We start from the raw sequence: 6,000 nt of genomic DNA on the forward strand, positions 1-6,000 counted from the left end.
AATTATATCAAACTCATCAAATGGAAACAACATCAAATCAGTCGAAAAACACGAATCTTGAATCATCAAAGGACAATTCTTACACACTTTGTTAACCAGAACACACCAGCCCAAGGGGTTCGATACTCTAATCACAAACTCAGTAGACTCAACAGGCAAAGTTTTACTGGATACTAAGGTCTCACACATATAAGAATGAGTCGAACCAAGATCAATCAATGCAATTACACTGGTATCATAGAGAGTGAATGTACCAGTAATAACATCGAGGGATAAAACCTCCTCGCGAGCTCGAATGGCATAAGCTTGGCAGGTGTGCGAACCTCAGATCGAACTGCTGTGTCTTTAGTTCCTCTCTGACTGCTACTCACATTACCAGTATTTCTGGGCGGTCTACCTCGAGCTGACATATTACTCGGTCTCGGTTTCGGTCTCGCATTTTGTACTATGTTCTGTTCAGCTAACTCAGGGCATTCACGAACGAAATGATCCATTGATCCACATTTAAAAAAGGTCCGATCATGCAATCTACAACTATTGGGATGTCGTTTACCGCAATGTTTGCACTCAAGTTGGTTCAATCAAATATTACCAACACTAGCTACTGAGGTAGCTCTCGAGCTCACAGGTGGTCTATCTCGATCTTGTCTAGTATAACCCGTAGTAGCTTTTGAACGGCTAGAATCATCTCAGAATCTCTTTGATGCTGACTGAAATGACTTACTCAATGGTTTCTTACGTGAATCTCTAGCTTCGAAGTCAGCTTTTCTTTTCTCTTTCCCAAGCTCTTTGACTTTGCATGCTCACTCAACCAGCACTACGAACTCTGTTATTTTCAGAATGCCAACTAGCAGTTTAATGTCTTCGTTCAACCCATCTTTGAAACTTTTACATGTTATAGCTTTGGTCGAAACACACTCTCGGGTATATCGACAGAGTCTTATGAATTTCCGCTCATATTCTGCCACGGTCATACGACCCTATTTCAACTCCAGAAATTCTTTACGTTTCTGGTCGATAAATCTCTGGCTGATGTATTTCTTATGGAACTCAGTCAGAAAGAATTCCCAGGTCACCCGCTCTTCTAGAACCATCAATACTAATGTATTCCACCAGTGATATGCGGTGTCTCGTAGCAAAGATATGGCACATTTTATACACTCATCAAGGGTACAAAATAGCTTATCAAACACGCAAATAGTATTATCAAGCCAGAATTCAGCTCACTTAGCAACATCATCATCAGTATCTCTAAATATCTCAACCCCATGTTTTCTGATTTTATCAATATAAGGCTTATGTAATCTCAATGGATCACTCACTTGAGGTATAACAGGTATCGAAAAAGGATTGTTCGGGGGTGGAGGTTGTTGTGCAGCTGGATTTGTCTAAATATACTGAGTAAACCAATCATTCATCATTTGATAAAAGGCTTGTTTAGCCTCTCCCTCTTGGTTACTTGAAGTCGGTCGAGAATCAACCGGCGCTGTCCCTGCACTAGAGCAGGCGCTATACTCTCGACATCATCAACAACGGCTCTATCGGGATCTATTTGCTATACAAAAACACATTTTCAAATGTCAGAAGTCATCACACTATCACAGTATATAATATGACATGTATAGCTAGACTCATACACGCTACGTTAGTCCTAGAATTGACTAATTGAGTTCATACTGATTCATCAGTCAACCGATCCAATTCCTTATTCTATACTAACACCCCGATTTTAAAGAAATTAGAGGTGTCTAAAGATCAAGCTAGGACGACAATGACCTTAACTTAAAGAAAATTTAAAGCCTCTCACACTTCACTTAAATAGTTTGATTTACTATTTAAAAATAATAAAATATTAAAAATATTTTTATATCAAATTTTATATACTTTTATAATTAAAATTTAAAATTATTTAATTTAAATATAGGCCTATCTGAGGATAAAAATTGTTACCCAACTTGTCTCGAGTCAAGCCGAGCCTAACAAGCCAAATGGACTTGCTTAATCGATTTTTTTTATATGTTTTTTTAATTTTTATGGTTTTTGAAATTTCTCCAATTGAACCGGATAAACCAATCAGGCTGGTCAAATAAAAAACTAGTGATCTAATCAATTGAGCCAGCAATATGATTTTGAAAACCTTGATGCGCTCCCTTTGCTAGTACGGTATTGAAAGGCGAGAATTTGAAATCAAAGATAGGTAAACTATCCAGTTGGTCACCAACTTTTAGGGTGTTTTGTACTGATGTCCACTAAACTATTTAATAAATTGACCAAGGCAAGTGCACCTATCAATTAATAGTATAGCTATGGTGAGCACATATATCATTCTTTCGAGGATTACAATTACTAGTAATTATCACCTTTCTATTATTTAACTCAATAATTGAAAGGATTGATTGAAATTAAATTAAACTATTTAAGTTAACTAATGAATGCACAAAAGAATGAAACAAAAAAACAATCAAGTATTAACCAAGTGACAAAACAATACATAAGTAAGAATCCACCTAGATTTCATCTATAATTCTCAATCTAATTTATGCAATTTATTTGCTAGTTATTTGATCCGTAAAAATCCCTAATTTATGCTAATATATCTTTCAAACAAAAGAACAACTAATTCTAGGTTGATTAATTGAAATTTCTTTCCAATTAAAACCCTTATTATTGCTTTAGTTCACTCTATGGGTCCCCTTATTAGATTTTACTCTAATCAGGTAGATTTATGTCGTCTTATTTCTAGGATTGCATGCAACTCCATTCAATTATACAAGATCTAATCACAAAGGTCTATTCAAGCTCATACTTCTACACATCAAACATGAATTGACACTTTAGAATTATTAACACAAAAATAATAAAAGACTCATAATTGAAAACAAAGAGACTAAGATTTTATTGCATAAAGATAGAAATCAAACAATAGAATTTATCCTAGAGTACATTTCCCCGAGGTATTAAAAGATTTAGTTCATAATGGCAAGAGTGAACACCAAAAATACAATATAACCACTAGAATAAAAGAAATCCATGATAACTCTCTTCAAAGAGACTAAGATTTTATTGCATAAAGATAAAAGAAATCCATGAATCTTGGTGGAAAATTGCTTGGAAATTGGCTTAAATGGTGTTTTCAAGATAATTTTGTGCTCTTCCTTAGTGGCTACCTTCTTCCCTTCTTATTTCCCTATTTATATCCTCTTAAAGTGCTAAAAAAACTATAAATTGTAACTTGTAACCTTCAGACCACACAATTCCCTAGATCGAGACACTCAGGACACACAGTCATGTGGATTGTTTGTGTGAAAATATGTTTCATGTGCACAACTTTTGGAATGCTCCAAAGTTCTAATTTCCGCCCTTTTTTCACTTCTATTGCTCTTAAACGCCTTGTTAAGCATCAAAATATGAATATAACTGATTTTTATTGATTTAGACTAGTTTTTAGGGATTTTGGGTCTGTTGTAGCATTTTTTTATAGTTTAACTGATTTAACTAGCTTGCAGTTCACTTTGACTTATGGGTTAACAGGTTTTTCACCTTATTCTGGACTAGTGTACCCGTCAGCTTTCGATTCAATCGGTCCAACATGTTAATTTAGTCCAATTTTAACAACATTGAATTTATTCTTTCATTTTTCCAATGAAAATCATAAAATATGAAAAATTTATAAAAATATATGAAATATTAAAAATTTAGATAAACCTATAAAAATTATAAAAATATAAAAGCTAATAAAACTTATAAATATTATAAAAACATATAAAATCCTAAAAATTATAATAAATTGTAAAAAATATAGAAGTACCTAAAATATTAAAAATTATATAAAATTAGAAAATTAGAAAAAATCCTAAAATCAATAAATTTTATAATAATTCATTGCAAGAGCTATAAGAATCGAACCCAATTATATAATTAAATAATTATGGGATGAAGAAAACTATCACTGTCAAGTAGGCTATGCATTGCCCTTTGCTATTACGGCACTGAAGGTCTAGAATCGAAAATAATGTTTATTTATTATCACACAAAATTAAGAGACAACGTGCACTCCTCTGCTACCACGACATTGCAGGACTAGCATATGAAATCAAAGGTGGATTCGGAAAAAGTCGGTGTCTGTCATGTGGTTCTTTCGTCATTTTAAGGATGGAGATAATTTTGTGGTAATGATATGAACCTATTTTCTTCTAGATACTGTGTGGAAATAAGTGTTAATAGAGAATATTAGTATAAAGATTGTTAAGATTGTTAGTCTGTTATCAGTCTGTTAATTACTTTGATATGTAGTTGGTTAGGAGCAGTTACTCTCATATGAGTATATAAACATCATCAATGTATTGATTCAAACAGATAAGGAATAATAATCAAATTACTCTGTAAATTCATCTTCTTCTCTATCAATGTATTCATGTGTTTAGTATAGTATCTAACATGGTATCAGTCGCCTAACCTCCTGGTGCCTTCGTCCGCTGCCATTTCATGGCTAATTCACAAGATTCCACTTCCATTGATCATTCTAGTCCGTCTTTTTCCAGGTTGCGGTTGATCCAAGCTTTTCCACGTCACGACGCAGCGAAATTAGATGAAAAGAATTTTGTGCAATGGCAACAACATATCAGATTGATCACAGAAGGACATGAGCTGCAAGGTCTTTTAGAAGGTACATTACCTGCTCCGCCTAGATTTGTGGCGTCTCCAGGTGATTTTCTAACTCCAAATCCCGATGCTTCCGTATTTCTTCAACAAGATAAGCTTCTAGCCTCTTGGCTACTCTACTATTAGTGCATCTTTGTTGTCTTATTTTACAGCTACTAAAATGGCGTGTGACGTCTGGAGCATTGCAAATTGGTTGTTTGCTGCCTCCACCGGTGCTAAAATCTCACGAATCAAGCATGAATTGCAGTCTCTCAAGAAAGGTGAGTTAACTGTTACCGAATACATAGCCAAGGTTCAGAATACTTGTGCTCTGCTTGAGGCTTCTGGATCTATTGTTTCGGAGGCCGAAAAGGTAGAAGTGATTCTCGCTGGTCTTTCGTCGGAGTTTGATGCGGTGTTGACTCTCGCATCATTCTCGTCGGAGACGCTCTCGTTTCAGATATTGGTTGATGTGCTATTGGAGTTTGTGAGCCGCCAAACACGAGCGGTGCAAGACATACCGATGCATGCGAATTTGGTTGAAGCTCCTTCGGCTATGGCGGTGACCGAGTTTGATCTACGTGCTGTGCGTGGTGGTCGCTCATCTTCTGGCTCGTGTGAGCGTGGCTTTCGTCCTCAGATGCAGTGCCAGATATGCGGCCGATACGGTCATCTCGCGCAACGCTGTTTCTATCGGTTCAACCACGACTACGGCGGTTTGAGCGATCCAACCACAGCGCGATTTCCTTCTACTCATACTGGCCAAGGGCTGCTCGGTGATTTTTCTGGCCGATCGGCTACCTTCAGTGGACCTGGGCAGCATGCGGAGATCGCTCCGACGCATTATCCTGGTGGCCTTTCATGGGGAGGATGGCCACCATCTTCAACATTTGGCTCTCACCTTTCGTATTATAGGGTTCCTCATTCTTTTTTGTTTCCTAAATCTGATGGAGTGGGTTATGTGGCTGATGCTATTGTTGGGTCTAATGGTGGCCCACATGTGTCATATGGCCCATATGTCAGACCACAAATTAGGCGTGAATTTGGGAGTTATTTTGGCTATGTATTTGGGTACGGTTTGGGGTACACTTTTGGGCGTGACGTGGGCCAGCAACACTTTGGGCTTTCTGCTGGGGTGCCCAGGCCTAATCTCCATGCCAAAATTTTGGGCTGTCTGGTCCTAGTGGACAGCATAGTGGGCAGGCCAATGCCAGTCCAAATTTTGGACAATATTCCTTTTAGCCTAATGCCAATTATGTAGGCCTTGATAGCTCTATGTGAAATAATGGTCCCGAAGTTCCGTGGCGGACTAAACCACGTGCCCGAGTGTTTGATTTTGACTCCTCACAGTGTGTTAGG

The 6,000-nt window shown here is 37.1% G+C and overlaps 1 long non-coding RNA gene across 1 annotated transcript; it reads right to left on the reverse strand.

The window, feature by feature from the left end:
* Nucleotides 1-4,322: 4,322 nt before the first annotated feature.
* Nucleotides 4,323-4,823, reverse strand: LOC128286518 (uncharacterized). Its single transcript, XR_008277103.1, has 2 exons — nt 4,676-4,823; nt 4,323-4,558 (listed from the first exon to the last, which is right to left on the reverse strand). It is a non-coding gene; the product is annotated as an uncharacterized LOC128286518 (long non-coding RNA).
* Nucleotides 4,824-6,000: the final 1,177 nt, after the last annotated feature.

Source organism: Gossypium arboreum, chromosome 13 (assembly GCF_025698485.1).
Source record: "Gossypium arboreum isolate Shixiya-1 chromosome 13, ASM2569848v2, whole genome shotgun sequence".
NCBI classification, from domain to species: Eukaryota; Viridiplantae; Streptophyta; class Magnoliopsida; order Malvales; family Malvaceae; genus Gossypium; species Gossypium arboreum.